A 24344-nucleotide genomic window follows, 5' to 3' on the forward strand; every position below is an offset into this window, starting at 1 on the left:
TTCTCATAGGGTTAGAAATAAGAGCTAGTCTGCTCCTAGATTTATGTTCAGGATGGTAAGGTACTAGAGACGGAGTTACTGTGAGCATCCAGAGTTTCACTGGATACACCTATATTGTTAAATAAAATAGTCTTATTTTCTGGCATTAAGGATTGCTGGCACATCACAGCTCTCTTTCTCATCAGAACAGAGTGGCTTTTTCCATCTTGCCTGCTGGCAACCACCAATGGCCTAAACATCACCTGTAAGAGTGCTCGTTCACACAAGTCAAAACCATGCCAGAAGTGAGAGCTCACTGTTAGAAAGTGAAGAAAATGCCTAGGGTTTAGATCTGTGTCCTGGTTCTATTTATTTTACTGATAGGAACATATTAATTAGGCTCAAATCTGAGGAGTTGGTGTGTTTTGGTAAATCAGAGTTTAGATGCAGTGATACTTCTGATTTATTAAAGCAATAGCAAAAATTGTATTGCACCTGAACACAGCTTATGGGAAATAAATCACATAAGAATGGGAGAAAGAATATATTTTACAAACTGCAAATACTTTCAGGTTTTTTTTCTTATATACTTTATAACAGGATCTGAATTTCTCTTTTCTTTCTTTTTTTTTTTTTTTCTGAAGCAGGCATTTATTCACCTAAATGAGGGCTGACTCTGCTTTTAAATTAATCATTCCAAATGAAAAAATGAAACAGTCATTCTTTGATGGAAATGAATCATGTTTTCTTTGTAATGTTTTGTTAGTATTAGATGAAGTATATGAAGAATCTTCAGATTAAGCATAAATATGAGATACAGGTTTACTGGGACAATTATTTCATTTTTTTAAATTTTGGTTGTACATCTAACAGAAATGGACACATCTGCATGTGACCATGTCCGTGATGAGATGAAAACTTTATCATAATGGGCTGCCTTCTTTATATTATCTGTGATAATACAAAAATTATATGCTTTTCTATTTCTTCCTCACCTTAGTCCTTTCACTAAAGGAGTGACCTAACAATTTAGAGAATAAAAATAATTTTAAAGATGTGGTCCCACTAAAATTCAAATTTTGAGAAGAAGGTGAATGACAAAACTGTCCATACCCACATTGTGGTTTAACCCCAGCGAGCAACTGAGCACCACACAGCCACTTGCCCACTCACCACAAGTGGGATGGGGAACAGAATCAGAAGCATAGAAGTGCAAAAACTCATGAGTTGAGATAAAGGTAGTTGAATAGGTAGAGCAAAAGACGTGCACCCAAGGAAAGTGAATCAAGGAATTAATTCACCACTTTCCATTGGCAGGCAGCAAACATCAGTTTATTATCAATATTATCCTCATTCTAAATCCAAAATACAGCACTATACAGTCTACAAGAAAGAAAATTAACTCTATCCCAGGTGAAACCAGGACACTACATTATTTCAGATTTTGTAAGTCTTTATTTTTGGGATTTCCTAAAAAAATTGGTCAAACCTTTAAGCTTTTTTTTTCTGATGTGTTTTTCATGTGTCTGTCTTATACTGTTTTCAGTTGTTTGGGTTTGTGTTTTGACAGACAGAAAAGGCTAAATTTCAATATAAGTCTAGAGAAAAAATACATTGCTTGCTTTGTGTTAATCATACAGTCATTTGGCAGAGAGCTGTAGCTTGTCCATGCCTTGGAGAAACAATTTTAAATTTGGCAGCATGCTTGCCCTGCTACCTGCAATACTCCCTTTTGCCATCTCTGAGAAAGCTCTGTAGAATTCAGCTAAGCTGCAAACCTCAGAAAATTGTAGGTTGCACATGTTCAGGAGGGCCTCAGCCTGTAAAATGAAAGAAATATATGTTTTAACAAGAGAAATAAAGTTTGAGCTTTTCCAGGGAATGGAACAAAATTGCTTAAAATGATGAAGACTGTAGATGCAAGCAGCAAACAGGCCTGTAATTGTTGGCAAGATAAAGCATTCAGCCTCTCACATTGTTGGCTTAAGTCATTGAGCAATTCAGCCTATGTATGTTATGGCTATTACGTGGCTCCTTCTATACTCAGAGAGATGCCTGTAAAGTCCAAATTTCGGTGCCTGTAGTGTAAATCTGATTGATATTTTATTTCCTTGATCTAATGCATGGATGATTCCTGACACTTTTATTCCGGCAGAAAGGGTGGAGATCAGCAGTGGGCCCTTTATGTTTTAAATCCCACCATGGTCAGCTTCTAGAATGAAGGAGACACTTTTTGTGTGTGTCTGTGTTTACCCTAATTCAATGGTGTTTTTACAGCCTCACAAGAATAATGTATCTCAATATTATCCTAAAAAATCATAATTAAATGATGTTAGTTCTATTGTTAGAGAGGAAAACATGATAACTTTATTTCTAAAGGTTCAAATAAAATAAGGCAAATTATATGCCACCATTCAATATTTTAGATATCTGAAGCTAGAACTAATCTAAAGATTTCAGGGTCATGATGACCTTAAAGGTCTTTTCCAACCAAAATGATTCTATGATTCTTTGAATTGTTGCTTCAGAACCTAGGGGTCTGGCAAAATTGCAATTCAAGGAAAAAAATATATTAACAAATCAAATTTTCTAATTAATAATTCAAAGGATAAAGGCAGCTTTCCAGCTTTTTCAATATAGAATATGAGAGCAAGAGTTTATGATTCAGAGACAAATGCTTGTACAGTTATTTTATCATAGAAGATCATAATACCTGGCACATTGTCAACTTTTGCATATAGATTACTAATTTATAGGTGGCACTTGAACTATGCAATACATATTGATTGATGTGTTCTTGTATGATAGAACATTTATGTAATGAAATAAGGAGAAACTGTAAAAGAAGGGAACAAACAGAAATCTTGAAATATCCTTACATTACCTTGAAATATCCTTACAGCAAAATCTCAAAATTTCTGTGAATATTTAAAAAGAGATAAATTATAGTAAATAAAAAAATTCAATTATTTTAAAATGATTTGATGTTAAGCAATGTTTTATATGTTTAAAATCATTTTCAAAGAAAAAAACAACTAAAAAAACCCTCTTTTCATTAACTCTTGTTAAAGGAATTGAAATTTTGTGATGGAAAGTGAGAGGTGTCTGAATTTCAGAAGCTGAAAATAATGAAGAATGTATTCCTTGCCTGGTCATATCAGCTCAAACATTTTAAATACAAGGTCTGGCATCACATGGCTCATTTTTACTAAGCTTTGGGAATATTTTAACAGTTCTAAATAAAGTCTGGTTGAGAAATGCCAATAAATAGCAAGCTATGTTGTATGATGACATCTCTTAACAGTGGAGGTGTGTTCAGGATATCTGTCTACGGGCAAGAACCCTTTAAATAAGAGTCTTTTGCTAATCCATTTCATTTAGGCAGAAATAGACCAGAGCAATACTAATGCATGAGTGCTTTCAGTAGGAAGGTGTGAGGTGGAATCTGAGAGGGAAACAGCACATCTAGTAGCTTGTATCCAGCTATGGGCAGTTGTTTCTAGAATGAACATCTCTTTCCTTATCCAAAAATAAGCTCTATCGACATCACTTTTGTCTTAATTACAAATTATATTTCTATAGCAACACCATTATAAAGTCACACCCATAATCAAAGTAGTAACATTGATATAAAGGATATGCATTCATAGGCCTTAGTTATAATGGTGCTAGGCAGGTTTCTCAATAAAATTATGTAAAATTGATGCTGAAAGAACAATTCTGCTGGTATTCTTTTCAGCCTACCCTGTCACCATACTCAAGAAGACAGTGTTTGAAACTGATGCAGGAATTGGATGATGCAGGGATTGTGCAAAGCAAAACCAAGCTCATCTGAATTTTTCAAGTACTTAGTGAATAAAAACACAACTGTAAATATTTAGGTACTTTCTCAAGAAGACCTATAATATTTTATTCAAAACATTTTTAAATGTTTCCCATGTATCATTTAATGGAATTTCTCTATAGAGATTTAGTGGCTATTTAAACTGAGATGAAAGATACTCCCAGAGCTGACATGTTTATGCTGACTTTTATTTTTACAACATTCTATCGATGGGATTCAGACTGCTAAATCTACTCACTGTAGCTGTTCTTAAAGGTATTTTTCAACTTTTTTTGTGTGGCTGGTTTTGGTTTTGTTTGGTTGGTTTGGTTTTGTGGTATTCTTTCTTTGTTTTGTTTTCCTTTCCTTAGGTTGTTACATTATGCATCTGACACAAATGTGAATTTAACAAACATTAAATTTGCTAACCGTGGTACTCTGGAGACTGACAGATTTTCAGCATAGCTGTGTGAATTGTATTGGAGTTAGTTTTACAATGGTCATGGTCTATCAGTCTGCTGAGTGAAAGCAGCAAAAGCTTTTTCATGCCTCTTTGCAAATAACAAAACACTTGATCTAGCTATCTTTTCCCTAAACCTCTATATTTTATTCTTGCCTTCCTGTTTTTCTTCCCCAAAACATGAGTGCTAACATCCTTTCTAGTACAGCAGAGATTCTGGTGCTTCTGGCTGCTCTCACTAATGGACGGGGTATGTGCTTAGAGCAGTGACATGGCATGCTGTTTGGAGATTTGCTGGAATCTTGGTCCCACTTCGGCTTCTTCCAGGAAGTAATTTAGCCTGTGTTATCTGTTCAAAACTTGCTGCACCTCTGTGACACATCGGCACACATAAAGGCAGCAGGGACAATGAGCAGCCTGCTATGGCTTGGGTACTTTACCGGTGAACACCTTTAGGGAAGCAGAAGTGTGATCTAATTTGTTGGATTTGCCTAATGACTACACTGTGTCATTAGGCACAGTGAGTGCCTATTAGCTTGCTGTAAGCTCAGTTTGTCTTCAGGATAAACCACTCAGCAAACTGGTAAAGCTGGCACCAAACTTACCTGGTAGACCATTCTTTCAGATGCAATTGTAGCTGCAGCTTTCAAGGGAAGAGGGATAATTTCTTCTGGAGACCCACTTGTGAGTGATGTGATGCATTTGGGCAGAGATGCCCAGGACCACACAGGGATGTTCCAGCCCCCAGGAGTCCCACAGCAAAAACCTAGGTGGTCCGTGCTGCTGCTTTTAGGTGGTGCAAAGGGCCCACCCCTGTATGATCCCCTCTCCCCTTGAAATTCAGAACCAAAAGAAGTAGCAAATCCCACAGCAGAAAGCACTTAAGAGCTACCTCATCCCATCTTTGAAACCATAACTGCTCAGAAAAGTATGTAAACATACACTGTAGGAGTATTCTTCTTTGTCCTACCGGCTCAAATGTTCTTTCTCTTGATCTTCACTCTATGTGAGTGTGCAACAGACAGGATAACGTGCCGAAGAGGGGAAAGAGCATAACCTAGAGATAACTTGGCAAGAGTGGAGACAGATGGCTGATCTGAAAGCAGCAGAGGTTTGCTCCCAGAGTACCTCCCAAAATAGAGTTTGTTGTAAAGTAGAATTGCCCTTTATAAACGAGGTGTATTGCTCTAAAGTCTGGCCATCTGATTATGGGTGCAGACGGTCTGTTACTGTGGGGATTTAGAGGTGTAAAGGGATACATGACAGGTAAGTGCCCCAGGCTCATGTCTCAGTGGCCTAAGGTTACACAGGCTGGGTTCAGTTTGTAATTCTTTTTGAACAAGTATTTTTTTTACAAGACTACTAACAAGGATGTCAGTACCATTGTTTTTTGACTGTGTAAGTTATGGATGCTGCTTCAGTACATAATGGACTAAGACCAACAACAATTTTTATATGAACCACAGAACAACCTCAGTTATTCTGAATGATTATGATCACTGGAATATTTAAATATCTGCAATGTGTTATTCATGTATATGTATATGAATCCAGGTATTTATAAACTTCTGCTTACATATATATACATATCTATACAGAAGCTTACAAATACATACACACAGAGGTTTATAAATTCATATGTGCTTCCATAGGTAATCAACACATACATACATACATACATTGGCAAATGAGGACGTATTTCTTCAGGCAGAACTGCTTTTGTGAGAGCACTACAAAGCAAACTGGCCAAATCACTCATCGTCAAAAAAAAAGAGTAATGATCTTAATAAAGTTATGCTCAATAATCTATGTGTTTAATTATTACACTGAAAAAAACTCCAGATTTTATGCCATCAATACATGACATATATTTATATATGCTCTTTGTTTACCAAGTAATATGATTGACTTTATATTAAAGACTTGGCTTTTTAATGCACAGACACTGTTTTAGCACATTATCAGAGACTTTACAGCTCCTTCTGAGCTGTGGACACCTGGGTTTACAGACGCTGTGGCACCTGACTTAAAAAAAGTGAAAAATGGCTCCACTACTATATTTAAAATGCATTAATATATATAAAACAGACTTGAGACTTCTTCTGTCCTAATCTCAAATTCAGTGTAAATAACTTTAAATATAACCACATATGACATTGTTTGTTATATTGCATTTCACATTCAAAATACAGTATAGTAAAAAGAATACTTTGCTACCATAGAGAAGACTGTATTTATTAAAAAGTTTGAAATAAAATGTACTTATCTCTGAAAAATGATTCTTCACATCTGCAAGACAACCTCTGTTTTTCGTCTCATGTTAAACCTTTACAGTTATACTGATGTTGTTGAGATTTGGGGAGAGAAGACGTTAAAAGCCTGAGTAATATTATTGTTTATTTTTTCCAATTTTTTTTAACTGTTCGTGCAAATTTTTATTTATTTATTTGTTTACTGGTATTTATTTGAGATAGTGGGAAATATTTTCAAAAAAAGAAGCTTACAACCTTTGGACATTATTATTAAATAATATTCCTAAAATTTGCTATAATATTGATTTTTGTAAGCCTTTTGATGTCAGGATTTTAAAAATAAGTATTTATACATATGTACAAAGTTTGATTCTCTAATTTGAATAGAACAGCCTTTAGGATGTTATACCAGTAATTAAATACTGAATTATTTTTTGTTTTAAATTGGTCTGAAATTTCTTACCCTAGCATTATTGCAGAAAAGAGATGAAAGGAGGTGTTTCAAATTAAGAGTTTTATAAATGAATGTGCTTACTCTATTTCAAGTATACCTTATTGAAAACAATGAGGCAGCTCAACTGCTTTAGGATAAATCCTTAGAACATTTCTACACTGGAGATCATATTTCACTGTGGGGGAACAGGCTTTACTGACCCTCCTCCAAAAATTCTCCTTCATTTACATCACCCTTAAACCTTGAAAATTTTGCAATGTATCATAATAATTGAATTATATATTAAACCCAATAATAGTTATCACCTTTATATAACAGTGCAGGTTACAAAGGCAGACCAAAGGAGTTGGTGCCACAGCTTGCTTTCTCTCACCATTTTCCTTCTATAGATTGCCCACCAGTGGCTTCTGTTTCTTTGCTTCTGGTTACCTTTGTGTTAATTTGAGGAGTATTCTGAAGATGTGAATTAACAAAGTTGCTCTCAGGTACTCATACTATTAAAAATAACAAAATTATCAAAACAAACAAATTATTTCTTTGCAAATAGACTAATCTTCTTATTGATTGATTGATTGATTGATTTAATTTTCTTTATTTATTTAGCTGAATTACCTGCAAGAAAAAAAATTTTGAATATCAGGCAGCCAGGTAGTTGGAAAGAATACACTGTATGAATTTATGTGCATGCAGTATGAGAAAAAGTACAAGCATACTGGGGTCTTAAAGGATGAAAATACACTTCAGGAATCTCCTCGCCACTAGGACAATGTCTTCACATCTGTGTGTATATTTTTGGAGCCCTTCAGGATGAATTATTCTTTAGAACAAGGACAGAACAAGGTTTGCAAGTAGGGTTTTCGTGCCCAAAAAGCTGTCTAATTTTTCTGGTAATTCCAGGCGATTAATGGAAGATGATAGATCTCCTTACAAACTTTATCGTGCCAATGTCCCTAGCCCTTAGCAGCTAGAACAGAATGCCACTGTACTACAGGGTGTTATTTTAGCCTAGTAATGATATATGCAGTTTAGTCTTTTCAATAAGTTTCAGTTTTCCCATGAGCACCCTGACAATCTAATACAACCTCATACAGCTAGCAGTAATTCTGAGGGCATAAAGCAAAGGTTTTCCTTTCTTTTAATTAAAACTGCCAGAAATAGGGAGAATTTTATATCAGCAGTGCTGTTTTAAAAGAATAGAGACCCATTTCTACTCTCAGTGTCTTAAGTGGAATTGCTGGTCAACAAAGAAGAATGCACTTTTTTTTCAGAGTCATGTAAGGGGACCTAAAGGCTGCAGTGAACCAGCACAATGCCTTTCATGGCTGGAGCCTGTATTGAAATGCTAAGACCGTGCTTTAAAGCCTATTGCACATTAAATGCCCCATCCCTGATCCTGCACTGCTGAAAGCAATGGAAAAACTTTTGCTGGTTTTGCTGAGTGCTAGACTGGTCCCTGAATTACTTGTACATTCAATATGTTTAATTTTCTATATCTATGAGGAAATTAAAAAAAAAAAAAAAAGTCAGACCCAGGATTCTCAGTACTAATGGAAAATGGTTAGAACTGTTTAATCCTCCATGAATCCGAGAGGATTAAGTCACTAAGTTACTTACAATACAGAGAGTAACTCAAGTTTTTACAGAAATACAGTTTAGTACTTAGTGAAATCATCCCTCCTTCGAAATTCAGCCTTGTGATTTCGTAATGAACAGAACTAGTTTTCTAGTCTATTATATGTGTATACTAGATGCAATATTTCTGTCTGTATTAAGTGTTCAAAAGGACAGAAGTCAATAATAAAATCTGTAATTTAAGACTGAGCACTAAACCAGAAGTTCTTAAACTGCTTACAGATACCAGTTTATTAAGCAACCATTTGTTATAGTTTTGTGAGAAAGGTACTTGGGGTAGCAGAAGAGTGGTGCCTTATTTGTATTAATGCTGAGGAAGTTTTAGCTCTAATTCTCCAAGCATAGCCATTATAACAACCAGAAAACATTTTGCTCTTGAACAGACAGATGGTACCTAATGTCATCTGATATGTTGTTAATAGGTATATTCAGACTCTTAATTTATCCTTTTTATTAACCATACGTATATTTATATTATCTGTACATTAGAAAATCTGTTCCTAACACATGTTCAGAAGGCTGATTCACTATCTGCACTGGCTTGCTTATGTTATTTTAAAGCTATTAGGCCTAAATTTGTCACAGCCTACAGGTGTATCTTGAATCTCATGCTACCCTTTCCAGACATAATTTTAAAACATTGCTTTAAAAACCCTGGGAGGCTCCTGAGCCATTCTAGATTGGGATAATTCGTTTTCTTTATAGCACATTTCATAAGAGTGTGCCCCATTGCAGTAAACAAAATCTAATCAATACAATCCACTGAAATTTGACTTCTTCACCCTTAGACTTGGTTGGACTGTTTTTTCATTTTATTATTATATTTTAAATTACTAAACAAATGGTGAATACATTTTTATGTGTTCCCTTACAGTTGGCTGCAGTTGTTTTGGGTAATCACTTAATGGTGTAACAGATCTTTAATTGTACAACATATATAGACAAGAAACAAAGTATTCATAAATGGGCTCTGTTTTTTATTTAATACTAGAATGCTCCTGAAAGAAAAAGGCTGATAATGCTTGATAGAGTCAAGTAAAACACAAGATTCTTCATTGCTGTTTTAGTGTTGTGTTCCAATCCGGCCAAACGGTAGTCCTGCTGGCCTTGTCTGGAATACAATCAGCCATTACCAGATGTCTGAAAAGCCACATAGTGCCTTTATGATGCAAACATCTATGAAAGGGGCGAGACCACAAGTGGACTATCAGTCACCCTTTTGAAGCAAGTAAGTATTCTGCTTATGGTGGCTTCATGTTACAATTATAACCAAAATATTGAAAAGTTTTCTGTGTTAAGCAAAGATTGAGCGAAGAAAGCTTGTCATACGGTCAGTCAGGTGGGAGTCTAAAGCTTGACTACTTTCTGTATTGTTCATCTGTAAGCTTTGGCTCCATTAAGGGCATAGGGTTGAGTTCTGATTCCTTTTAGAAGGCTGATTCTCAGCATACTCAGTGTCTTAGTGTGCACCCAGGTGCTCAGTCTTGCAGCCTGCTGGGTCAATAAAAATTGACTGTCATATGCAGCAGTGCGTCAGTTTGTCTTTTTCTAAGCGTAAGGTGGACACTTTAAGCCAAGCTGCAAACATTTCAACAGACAACAATGCAGGCAAAAAATGTACATGTTTCAATGTAGATCCATGCTACTAAATAGAAGAGGGGTAAGAAGAAACCTTGAACATTACATCTGCAAGTCTATACCTATTCCAGGAAAGTAAAAAGTGATATGTCATGGGTACAGACACACAACTGTGAAACCCACAGTGTTAAAGTGCTAGGAAAGTACATCCCATTATTTAGTCTGTGCCAATCACCACTCTGCAACAGTACTTGACTATGATTTGGTCATTCACATGGGCTAAAGGCTGTTTGCAACAGGCAATGTGTTGTGGCTAGCCTGATTGGGAAGGTAGGAGAGTTAGGTCTCTCTCTATAAATGATGACATGCTACTCAGGCTTAGGACCAAAAACCAGTTCTTGGCACACAACCATGCTGTACACGAAGTGCTATTGCTCACTGCGCTTAATTGTCATGTTGGTCCAAAGCTCAGGTTTAATTTACTCCAACTAGATCTCTCCAAGGCAAATCTGATCTAATGAGTCAATGTGAGCCTCAGACAAGCTTTTTCCAGATGACTTCAGGGCCAGGGATTAATCCCTGGCCTGCCTTTATTCATCAAGTTAAATCAAACTATAATTTATCTATTTTAAACCTGTTCTGAAGTCTATTTCAGGCTTTGTATTGTAGGTACAGCTGGTGAAGTTTGGAGCTACAACGTCATCTGTCTTCTGACATGCTTATACAAGGTTTTGACAGAATTCCTTCTGTTAATGGAATGCTCAATAAACACTTATTTCATTACTTACTTGTGACAAGAGGATTAAAAAGGTAGACAAGGATAACACAAAATCATGCCTGCTCTTCTTTCATTGAAGTGAGCTTTGATAGATGTATCCCACATCTACTAAGCCATTTTCCCCAAGACCATTCAGGGGAAATTAAATAAAGATATTGCTCCTGAGCTATCCTATGCTCTCCGTTACAGATTCAGTAGTCTTAACACAATACTGTTCTGTTTGTTGCTTAAGGCCTCAAAATTCAATGGCAAACCAGCACAAAATTTCCTATTAAATGACCACACATTAAGAAGAAAAAAAAAAAGGATTTTTAATGTCAAAGCCAGATGCTAAGTCCCTACACATAGCTGAGGCAAAACAAACCAACGAATCAACCAACAAAATGAAGCTAGCACATCTAAGGCATCTGCAATAGCCATCTCAAAGTCTTCTCAGTTTTACTGATAAGCTCAATCCAGGATAGAAGCAGTCTCAGTTGGTTGTTCACTTCCCAGATTCAGAAGATGGGTCAAGTGCTTCAAGTTCAATAGTCTGGATATTTGCTTCACTTTGATGAATGATTTCAGTTCCAGTCATAAACATGAAATTCATAGAATCATAGAATGTCCCAAGTTGGAAGGGACCCCCAAGGATCATCAAGTCCAACCCCTGTCCCTGCATAGGACAACGCCAAAGTTCACACCATGTATCTAAGGGCGTTGTCCAGTAACTTCTTGAATACTATCAGGCTTGAGGCTGTGACTCCTTCCCTGGGGAGCCTGTTCCAGTGCTCCACAACCCTTTGGGTGAAATAACTCTTCCTAATATCCAATCTAAGCCTTCCCTGGCACATCTTCCTGCCATTGTCTTGGGTCCTAATTCACTTCTGTATTTTAAAAATAATGAAAGTTTGAATATTATTTATACTTTATGAAGTTTCATAAGTCTAAAATTGGTGCAACATATGTGATAATACTTCCTTCTCTGCAAGTACTGTAATCTTCTAGCCTAGAATAGAATAGAATAGAATAGAGCAGAATAGAATAGAATAGAATAGAATAGAATAGAATAGAATAGAATAGAATAGAATAGAATAGAATAGAATAGAATAGAATTAATATAACCACATCTAGTAAAGGCTACAGGCTGTGCAATGAGCTTGCAAGGTCTTAGGACAGAAGCTGGTCAGGATTGCTTTGTCTGAACTTTTCTTGACTTGTCTGTAGCTTTGTTTTTATTTGGTTGAGCTGTAACAATTTTTCCTCTGATCAGGAGGTTATGTATAATTTGTTTTGCATATCATTATATGATGCAATCATAGTTTTATAGAGATAGTAGTGACAAGTAGCTTTTTCTATGTAGAATGAGATATTTATGGTTCTGAGATAATGATGTAGAGAAATACAGACCTGGTATGATAGTAGAAGCCTGGAGAAGCGGGGATGCAGCACAGAAGAACACAGGAGTGGGATAATAAAGGATGGAGTACAGGCTGGAACTGGAGACCTCATGGCTGTAAATAACTCACCCATGGTCAGTTATAGAAATACAGGTTTGGAGCTAGACAAAACTGGTCTTAGAAGTAATGAAGAAAAAAGAATGAGTGTCTAACATACCTAAAAACTATCATAGATATTATATTCAGATATCATATGTAACTGCAGACCAGCAAAGAAAGAGAAAGTTGTAAAATCATTTTAGCAAACATATTAAAATTATTCTTAGTGAATCCCAGAGTGAGGAAGAAGGAACCCTCAACATGAACATCAACCATATTCTTCCTGGTGAAGGGCTCCTTCTGCTGACAACTCACTGTAGCAGCCCCTCCACCACCACCAGCAGAATGAAACTGACTCCAGGACTCAGAGAAGCAGAAGGAGGGATAACACCAGGAAAAATATAAAAACTAAACCTGTCTGAAACAGTTTTAATTGTATTACTGCTATTACTGATACTTTTTTTTTCTATAGAGAAGTATTATTTCCTTTTCTATAATAATTTGACCTGGAATTAATAATGCTTCCTGCATTAGGTTGTTAAAATAGCCACTACGCTAACAATGAATTATTGGCTTTATACATAAAGGATGTTTCTTCTTTCCCTTTAAACAAGATTTTGAACATAACAATATTGAACAAAGTCTGAACTGAAACAAAAAAAAGAATGATAAAAACTTCTAGATTGCTGCAGCTGCTTATTACTCAAATGTGTTTTGCTCCTTCTTTCGAAACTGATTACAGATAGAAAAGCAATAAGGATCAGCTTGGTTCCCAAGATGCAAAAACACTTAGTGACATCTGAGAAGGCCTGGGGTATCCAAGGTATTTATAAGAAGTTGGTAAGTATGACATAAAACCTATGAATGACCTGCTTTCCCTTCTGGACTGTCAGCAAGAGGCTGCTTAGGATAATCTAGGGAATCTCAAATGGCATTAGAGGTCTCTGTTCAGGGAACTTGCCCCTTAAACATGCTACTAGATCTGACTTAGAGGAGACCACTGGAAATTCAAATTCTCTGAGTTCTGAAGGGTTTTCCAGATAATATTTGACCCCGTTTTATTTTATAATACCTCCAGATAAAATATTACCTTGGAAAAGACTGTATTCTGATACCAGTTTAAATTCAGCAAAAACCTCACAGGAATGCCTTACTGATAATTAAGGTCTCAGCCTACTGTTGATTTTGTGTTATTTACCTATAATATTAATTTTCAAATTTTGCAAAATATAAACTCCACCACAAACATGATTTACCCTTAAGTACTAGCCTAAACTTTTTCCAAATTTTTATCAGAACTTGGAGTTCTCGTTTCATGCCAGATTCTGAAGCTTCTTTGTTGCTTTCTTTAACTTGGTTTTCCATAAATTTCAAGTATGAGAAATACTGTTTATGATGAGGAAACAGAAACTTTTGAATATAACACAAATTGCAAGGGATGTTTCTTAGGCAATTGCTGGTCAGAATCACCTTGCTGAAAGTGACATCACTTGTGATAGTAATATCTTTGGATTAGATTAAGAAAAGACTGCTAACAAGTTGTCATTCTGGGAGTTTTTGTGCTTTTTAAAAATAAGCAGAAGAAAGACTTTAAATGTTTTAATTTTTAAACAAGATCTTTAATTTTTAAACATTAAAATTCATATTCTGACTGTAAATTTGCATAAAGGCTGGACAAAGATTGGCTTTACTGTATCTTTCATTCATATTATGCTAGCGTTGCAGGGACATGACATAATTTTTAAGATGATTACCATAACAAGTTAGCTCAGAAATGTCAGCTTAAAAAAACCCAAAACTTCAGTTTGAAATACAATCAAAGTCAGTATCACAGAATCACAGAATCACAGAATGTTATGGATTGGAAAGGACCTCGAAAGATCATCTAGTCCAATCCCCCTGCTGGAGATGAGGTTACACAGGAGTGTGTCCAGGCGGGTTTTGAATGTCTCCAGAGAAGAAGACTCATTGTAATGTTTTTCTCCATGTGCATTTTTGGACTGTTGTGCTGAGGGGAAAAAAAAAATCTTTTAATAATTCTGGTTCATAACTTCAGGTCAATGTTATTTTTGTCCATTGACTGTCATATTAGCTGCACATGATAAAAAAAAATCTGTATTGTATGTTGCAGAGCTATTTTCAGACACATTACAATGATAGCTGCCTGATTTGGTAATGAAGTAGAAGACAGACCTAGAAGCCTAGATACAAAGGGTCTTAAAAAAACCCCTTGATATTATTGAAGATGAACTTGCAATAAAAAAACCCATTATTTATTCCATTTCCTCATACAAAACAAATTTTAACCAACAGCCACCACTTGCAGGTTAATGGCACATTCAACTAGTACTTTCTGGGGTTGAATAAGTCCCAAATGGAGTGAAAAGAAAGGGGACAATCTGGCACAGGCCCTGCTGTATACCAGCTTGTCAGCACAACACTGAGAAAATTTCCAGTAAAGACAGTCGATAACATGGCAAATGACATATGCAGACACTGTTACTGACATTGTGAAGAGAGTAATTATTTTAAGGCTTCCAGTTTCTCCAGTCTACTAGGTGTATTATTTATTTTCTTTTGTAACAGGGATATATATTCTTGTTTTTCTCAGACCCAATGGGGTGAATCCTTACATCCTTTATCTGTTCTTATTCCCCTGGTCTCCATGCAGAAATTTATCTTGGAAAAGCCAACTAGAGGTGTGAAGGTTTGATTTCAAAATCTTACAAAGATCAATGCTTTCATTTCTGTGTTTACAGACTGTTTTTTATATATGGATACCAAAGAATGGATTTATTACTTGAACTTTATAAAAAAGGTGGGGTATCAGAAGTATAGAACAAGCAGTTTACTAGGGTGTAATGCTTATATCAGCACTGTATGTTAATTGCAGGATTTATTTTCAAATGAATGTGATATTTTTGCATGTTTATCTGCTTTTAGGTAAATAGTAATTTTTTTGGCATCCTGTACCTTTAATTTAAGTTTTCTAACATTGTTTTTGTCTTTTCAATTGACAGACCTACTTATTCACCTTTAATTTTTTCCAAAGATAATACTATTTTTGTTAAAAGTATTCATGAAGAGTTTATCTTCAAAAACATTAGGCACCTCAAAATGAAGGTCTTTATATGATTCTAACCTGTCACAACTAGAAAAATATAAAATCCTTAATACTTCTTAAAATTTAAGGCTGAGTGTAAAGTTGGGGCTATAAGTCCATCACTTATTAATCTTGCTCCTTTGCATCATGAGTGACTTAGAAATATCATTTCAGCAATATATTACTGTATCCAAGGTTCTAACACATTAGCCCATATCAGCTAATTGTGTACCCAACCACTGTCCCCTTTCAAACATTTCACAGGTTACACTACATGCATTTAAAAAGTTAAGAAAATGTGAAGGTTTGCATGTCAGGGCAAAAATCATCAAATGGATGATATAAACAACAATGTTTTTTTCTTAACTGTTCTTTGCTGTATTGCATCATATCTGTGCAGTTTGCAGTAATCATCAGTGTTTGAGGTAGTATTTTGGAGTAGATGGATCATTGATCTGTTTTAGAATGACAGTCTGGCACTGCAACTTGTTACCCAACTGCATGTCTAGGCTATCTTCCTTACACATTTTCACATTTTGTCCTTAATAAATAAACAAATAGATAAATAAACAAACTCAGATCACCTTTCAGTCTAATTAGTCTAATTCTAGGGGGTTTTTGTTTTGGTGGTTTTTGTTCGGTTGGTTTTTTTGCTTGTGGTTTTTTGTTTGTCTTTGTTTGTTTGTTTGTTTGTTTTCCTTATTAGAGTTGTTTTTGTCTCCTCTAGTTCTACATGTGTTTTCATAACAGTACTGATTATTTTAAATCTTACCTAAACTGTGTGATGTGAATGCTCTTGCTGATGCTATTTTAAAATGCACTACTTTTATAAATAGCTGAAAATCATTAAACTACCAGCTTTAAGCTTTAAAAAATTTCTGTATTACTGGCAATTTAAAACTTATTTTTCTTAAAATCTTTTCAAGCCAGTTATCTTTTCTCCTAAGACTCCTTTTAATATTTATATGTTTTCTTCGGCCTTCATCATAAAACTAAACTGTGATGAAACTCATCCCTCATTGGATTGAAGAAAGATTTTTCTCATCTGTTAGCCAGCTTGACAGCAGCTTTAATATATTTTCCAATGATGGTTGCAAGCATGTTGTTAGAACAAATGCTTACACTTTTTAATATAATTCTGATCAAGTAATCTTTATGAAGGATTAAAAGGCAAAGGCCTGTGGAAAAAAGGAAAAAAAAATCTAGTATAATGGATTCATATTCTGCCTTGCAAACAGTGTGTGAAATCTTTCTTTTAATTCTACTTTAGTAATTCACTTCTGACCTGAAGCTTTTGTCATGATTTAACCTCAGCTGGCAACTAAGCACCACACAGCCCCTCACTCAGTCCCCCTTGGTGGGATGGAGGAGAGAATCGGTAGAATAAAAGTGAAAAAACTCATGGGTTGAGATGAGGACAATTTAATAGGTAAAGTAAAACCCACACACACAGGCAAAGCAAATCAAGGAATTCATTCACCACTTTCAATCAGCAGGCAGGTGTTCAGCAATCTCCAGAAAAGCAGGGCTCCATCACATGTAATGATTACTTAGGAAGACAAACACCATAACTCCAGATGTCCTCCCTTTCCTTCTTCTTTCTCCAGCTTTTATACTGAGCATGACACAATTTAGTATCAAATATCCCTTTGGTCAGTTTGGGTCAGCTTTCTTGGCTGTGCTCCCTCTCAGGTTCTTGTATACCTGGCATAGCATGAAAACCTGAAAAAACCTTGACTACTACTTGGCAACAACTAAAACATCAGTGTACTATCCACATTGTTCCCATTCTAAATCCAAAACAGAACACTATAACAGCTTCTAGGAAGAAAACAAACTCTATCCCACCCGAAACCAGGACAGTTTTTCAAGACACTATATTTAATTGAAGAAATGGCTCATACAAATGTGACTGAATATGCTTTAAAAGTGTAAACTAGCAGGAACAGTATAGATGAAGATACATAGAGATTCCACTGAAAGGAATGTAAAGACAGAAATTCTAAGGATCTCAAAGCAAAATTATAAATTGTTTTTCGAGCAGTTTATATTTCAACTCCTTTCTTGATAGAAGATTACTTCTTTCAGAATAAGTGAATAACTGTAGCAAACACCCTTTCCAACCCTAAGTTCATAGTGCTGAAGAGACTAGTTTTCAGATAAAAGGCACCATAAGTAAGAACAGTCTGAGCTTTGTCTGTTCCATATTAGAAACTTAAATCAGGTATTCAAATTAATGCATACTCTCAGCAATGGGACTTACACACAGATTTTCCACTTATAGGGCCATTATATTGATTCTACTTCTCAGGCAACTTGGATATGTTAAAACAACAACTAAGTCACTTAAAAGTGACTGAGCATTATCTTTTGGGACTTTCTTTTTGTTTCCCTATAATCTTATTAACAAGCTGATCAGTTATGAATGCTAATAAGAATGTACTTCTAAGCATCAGATCTGAATGCTAATAAGAACATAGTAATAAGAAATACTTGGTAATATTTACTCATTCCTAACAATAAGCATGTTTTCTTCAAACATGCATTCTAAGAAAGTCAGTTGTAGATATTGTTAAAAGACTTAGAAGGATCAGTTTTTCAGGTGTTGATTAAACTATTTACTTATTTGAATATTTTCTCAAAAACATTGTCAACAATACTGTGAAATCAATGGTCATGTTCCAATAGCAAGAAAAATGCAGTCGTAGGCAGAAGTAGTTCACCATTTTGAAATCAGTGCTATAGTGATTTATACATGATACAAGAACCTGTAAAACATTTATCTCACACTATATATATATATATATATATATAAAGTTCCTATCAGATTTTTGTGATATCCATAAAGATCATTCTCTGACTACTTAAAATGAAAATCTTTGTGAGAATCAGAAGGTGATCTTTTAGGAAAGCAGTTGAGTGGTACTGACCAAACAACACATGTGATGCTTTGACCTTACTCAACAACTAAGCATCCACTACTGCTCACTCTTCCTGCAGTGGGATGGGGGAGTGCCCTGGTTTTGGCTGGAATAGAAATAATTTTCTTCCTAGAAGCTGGTATAGTGCTGTGTTTTGGATTTAGTATGAGAAGAATGTTGATAATACACTGATGTTTTGGTTGATGCTAAGCACTGTTTATATCAAGTTGGACTTTTCAGTGAAGAGGCTGGAAATGCAGAAAGAAACTGGGAGAGGGAACAGCCAGGACAGCTGAGTCAAACTGGTCAAAGGGTTATACCATTCCATATGACACCATACTCAGTATATGAACTAGGGAAAAGTTTGCCAGGGGACAGCTGCTCGGGAAATGGCTCGGTATAGGTTGACTGGTGGTGAGCAATTGCATTGTGCATCACTTGTTTCATATATTCTAATTCTAATTCTAATTCTAATTCTAATTATTTTCCCTTTTTGCCCTATTAAACTGTCTTTGTCTTAACCCATAAGGTTTACTTTTTTTTAAATTATTTTTCAAATTCTCTCCCCCACCCCACTGAGGTGGGGGAGTGAGCAAACAGCTTTGTGTGATGTTTAGCTGCATGCTGAGTTAAACCACAACAGGGAGAGAATTGGAAGGGCAAAAGTGAGAAAAGCTCATGGATCACAATAAAGATAGCTTCACAAATGAAAGGAAAAAAACCTCTACAATCCAAACAACAGGTGATGATGCAAAGGCAAGCATCACCACCTCTCACCAACAGACCGATGCCCAGCTGGTCTCCAAGCAACTGCTACCTTGGAAAGACTCCACCTCCATTTTATTGCTGAGACTGATGTTGTATACTATAGACTATCTCCTTGGTCAGGTCAGGTCAGTTATCCCAGCTGTGTCCCCTCCCAGACACTTATCCACTCCTAGCCTATTGCCTGAATGAGGGCAGAATGTGAAACAGAAAACCTTTACACTGTGCAAGTGCAGTTCAGTAACAACTTAAAACATTGGTGTGTTATCGACACAGTTTTGGTCACCAGTCTAAAACATAGCACCATACATGCTGCTATGAATAAAATTAACTCCATCTCAGCCAGACACAGAACAGCAGGCTGGTGCTTAGTCTTTGCAAAGCTTAAGAAGTAAAGGTAGATTTTACATTACAATTAGCAGTGTGCAAACTTTAAAAGATTGAAAGATAAGACAAGTCTAAAATATTTTGGGCTGCTGTCCAGAATTCAGCTGATTCAAACACATTAGTTTGTTTTTTTTTTCTTTCTCCACTCCCCTCCCCTCCCCACTAGCCTTAGTAGATCTCACAAATATACAACATGCAGATTTACATGGATCTCATGAGCTGACCTAAATTATAATTACATCATCTCAGTCAGTGGAAGATCTTCCTTTAATACTGATGAAAACTATAATGTGGGAGAGACTGGAGTCTTTGTCATTCATATTTTACATTAGGAAACTGAGACCCTGAAAGTCCACAGCAGAGATTCTCAAAGTTTCCTTTAATCACGGGTGAAGATTTGGGCATTTAAACAGTCTGGATGGATATGACCGCAGAAGATGCCAGCGGAAGTCTGTGACACAGCCAGGGACAAGAGTCACTGGTCCTGAGCTATGTATGTAGCTGTAAGGTCATACTTGTGGCTGTCTTGTTTTCTTACTGTTAGGGGGAGAAGATAAAGATGTTCTCAGTGTCTTGTCTTTTTCTGGAACCATCTCTTTTTCTGATCAAGATGAATAACCTAATGTCTTCTCCAGTACACATAAGATATCCTTGAACTGTAGTAATGTCTCATTGTCTTTTTTCTTTCCTGCACTTTACAAGGCAAAAGGATACCTTCTAATGTTTGAAATGAGCTGTTCACAGTGAAACATGGAAGGTTTTTCTCCACCCAAGAGAAACTAAGAATTGCATGGTACCCTGTGAGGTTTGGATCAGACAGTAGCCTGAGGATTATTTCAGATTTAAAATATTCTTCAGTTATATTGTTAAATCTACTTGCTATGTCAAAAGGTGAGATGTAGGTCAGCAGGCCAGGCACAGTACATCTTCATGTAAAGGTGAGGAATTTATTAAAAAACAATGAAGGGAAGACCACATTTTAGTTTGTTAAACACAAAGAGAGGACCTTTACAAGAGGGGAGTAATTGGTTATCTCTCAGGAGCAATGTCATATTTGGAAGTATTGTAAGAAACAGTTTCGATTTCACATGAAAATAAACCTGTCTGAAAGTTCAGAAAAGTTTCTGTTTGTTCTTGCTTTCTCGAGCTTTCATTACTTCGTCTGTATATCATTATAGCATTGCAAGTAATCTGTGCCTCATGAGATACTGGTGCTTTTTTGATGTCTCTGAAGAGAAAGACCTTCCGCTTGGGAAATATGGAACTTAGGCAGCTGCAGCAGCTGCCACTTTCTTTCTAGTGCATCCCACCCTGCTGAGCTGGTGAGACATCAGCTCAGGTGCTAATGTTGGCTTGCTTTGCTGATTTTCCTAGATTTCTTAGTGTTACAGACTTTAAGGATTGATTCCCGGAATTTCCATTTTTCCTTCCTTTCCCTTAGTCTACAAGCTAACAGAACTCCAAAGACATCCAAGAACATGCTTGACAACAAGGGATTTTTGTAAATAATCCAGGATCATTTCAATACAAATTAATGCCCTCCAGCTAACTCATATTTTATATGCCAGTGGTACAGAAAAATTACATTGGTATGTTTGAGGATTTGAAGTCAAAATTTTTGACTGGGAAATCTAGAATAGTAATTTTTAATGATTTCTTTTTATGACTTAGCATGTAAGGATTCATAATTTCCTTGATCAACAATCATTTGACTTTGTGGCATTTAACACATGCGCAAGTCAACAAAATGTCATCATACTTTGTACACTAGAAGTAGATGCTGAGTGCCACAACACTGACATACTAATCCGTATTGGGTTTGTGTGGCATGGTTTTGGTAGCAAGTGAGCGACAGGCGTGGCTTCCCCTATGTCCAACAGAGCCAATGTCAGCTAGCTCCAAAATGGACCCATAGCTGACCAAGGCTACCAGTGGTAGTGCCTCTGTGATAACATATTTAAGAAGAGGGAAAAAAACTGCTGGGGAACATCATCTTAAGAGAGGAGTAAGAATATATCAGAGAAACAACTCTGCAGACAGCAAGGTCAGTGAAGAAGAAGGGGGAGGAGGTGCTCCAGGCACCGGAGCAGATACTGCTCTGCAACCTGTGGTGCAGACCATGGTAGGGAAAGCTGTCCCCCTGCAGCCCATGGAGATCCACGGTGGAGCAGATATCCACCTGCAACCTGTAGAGGACCCCATGCTGGAACAGGTGGATGCACCCAAAGGAGGCTGTGACCTGATGGGAAGCCTGCACTGGAGCAGGCTCCTGGCAGGACCTGTGGACCCATGGAGAGAGGAGTTCCACACTGGAGCAGGTTTGCTGGCAGGACTTGTGACTCCATGGGGGACTCATGCTGGACCACTCTGTTCCTGAAGGACTGCATCCTTTGGAAGGGACCCATGCTGGAGCAGTTCATGAAGAACTGCATCCTGTGGGAAGGACTCACTTTGAAGAAGTTCATGTATGACTGTCTCCTGTGGGACTGACCCCATACTGGAGCAGAAGAATGTGATGAGTCCTCCCTCCAAGGAGGAAGGAGCAGCAGAAACAACGTGTGATGAACTGACCACAGTCCCCATTCCCTGTTCCCCCTGTGCTGCTGAGAGGAAGGAGGTAGGTCATTTGGGAGTGAAGTTGAGCCTAAGAGGAAGGGAGGGATAGGGCGGAAGGCATTTATAAGATTTAGTTTTATTTCTCATTGTGCTACTCTGATTTGATTGTCAAGAAATTAGGTTAATTTCCCCAAGACAAGTCTGGTTTGCCCATGACAGTGATTAGTGAGTGATCTGTCCCTGTCTTTATCTTGATCCAAGAGTATTTCATTATATTTTCTCTGACCTGTCAAGTTGAAGAGGGCAAATGATAGAGCGGCCTTGGTGGGCATCTGGCGTCCAGTCAGGGTCAACCCATCACATATTCCAGTTACTAGACAAAATGCAAGTTACGGTCAAGTTGGAAGAAGAATCTTGCAAACTGCAAAACCTCAAATATTTGTGGCATCTGAGGTGAGGAAACTAAAGCCTTTGTCTGGATTCTGCATTGCAGAATTGCAGCATTGCAGCCTTTTAGGACCTGAAATCCACTGATGTTCATTACCCAGCTGTACTGAAACACCAGCTGAGCCCATACCTACGGTGCATCTTTTGCCACTAGAGGGCAAACTTATCAGAGACACAGTTGCACGAGTGTTAAAATTGCTGATTTTATTTGTGATTTTGCTTAATTATGCATTTTCGTGAGTTTGGGCTGGTGAGTTGCTTTTCATGAGATTTAGTAATACGAAAAAATAGTAAAAGGTGGGTTTTTTACTTGTTCACTTGAGGTTTGGGGGTTTAGCTTTTCTGGTTTCTGTGTTTGGTTTTTCCAGGTAGAAGATCCCAAAGGATCTCAGACAGCAGTTGAAACATCAAGAATCGAATTTTAATCACTTTCAGGAAAGTGGGGGGAAGGAAGAAAAAAGGAAGATAAAAAAATGTGGAAGGAAATTGAAAATATTTAATCTTACAATTTTCAGACTATATTAAAACAAATGTTACTGGGACTAAACATAGAATTTCAACAGAAAAAGGCTGTAACCCTCCCATAGACAATCCTTCCTAAGAAAATAAAAACAGATTGCATACTAAATACATATTTGTAGCCAATATCTAGTCACATACAAATGGTCATACACAGTGACTGACATTCGAAATCTGGATTTAATACTATGCAGATCAAACCAAAAAAAAAGCAGCTTGTTAACTTTATATAGAACATAATGTCTACTCAATTTTGACTAGAAAACACGATGAGTTTTCCACACGTAATCACATACTCAAATAGAAATAAAAATCAATACAGCCCTGCTTTTGAATATAATGTCGCATTTACTGGCTAGCAAAAAAAAAAAAAAAAAAGCTAAAAGATATTTAAATACAGCATAAATATTTCATACAGTATTGCAGTCTGGATTACAAACTATTTGAAAGACTTCAGATTTCAAATAGTGCACAAACCCATACAGGACATCTTTCATTCTACAGTAAGCTTAGGCATAATATATGCATCCTGACATGTAGCATTGATTTTTCCTTATGTACGGCTGTATTAATTTTTAAAGTTCACATAAATGTGCACCTTTCAGAAACAGAAGCAAGCAAACAAATAAGATCTTTAGTGGAATCCTCCATTATGAAACTTTTGTGAATGGATATGTGCATTTAAAAAAATAATACATTTTCACATTTTTTAAAATAGATTTTTAAAGGATAGCATGTTCTTTTATATATTGATATGTACAGAATTTACACGCACAATCTTGCTTTAAATTTTAACTCTTTTTCAAGAGAAGAGTGTATTTCTTCAAGTGATATTTTATAAATTCAATAGCTGGAAGCAATCAGCTTTTAATGCCATTTTTTTTCATTGAAACAGTAAATAAATAAAATAAATAAACACATTCAACCCTGTAGCAAGTTCATTACAAGCAAGTTTAAAACTAGTGCCTACAGTGTATTTTCAATAGTACCAAAAGCAACAGAATAAATATTATGCAAATTATTTAGAACTATTCATCACAATGTAGGAAATACAATAAGGCAACATATTCTCTTGCAAACTTAAAATGCATGGCAGTCTTCTTCATCTATCTCTCTGGCTTGCCCAGCCCGGCACCAGACTTTCATCAAATTCTAAAAAACAGCTCAAGCTTTTACAACTTGGAATTTTTATTGTCACTGCATATATTGCTG

The sequence above is a fragment of the Caloenas nicobarica genome, chromosome 1 (assembly GCF_036013445.1).
Source record: "Caloenas nicobarica isolate bCalNic1 chromosome 1, bCalNic1.hap1, whole genome shotgun sequence".
Classification (NCBI taxonomy): domain Eukaryota; kingdom Metazoa; phylum Chordata; class Aves; order Columbiformes; family Columbidae; genus Caloenas; species Caloenas nicobarica.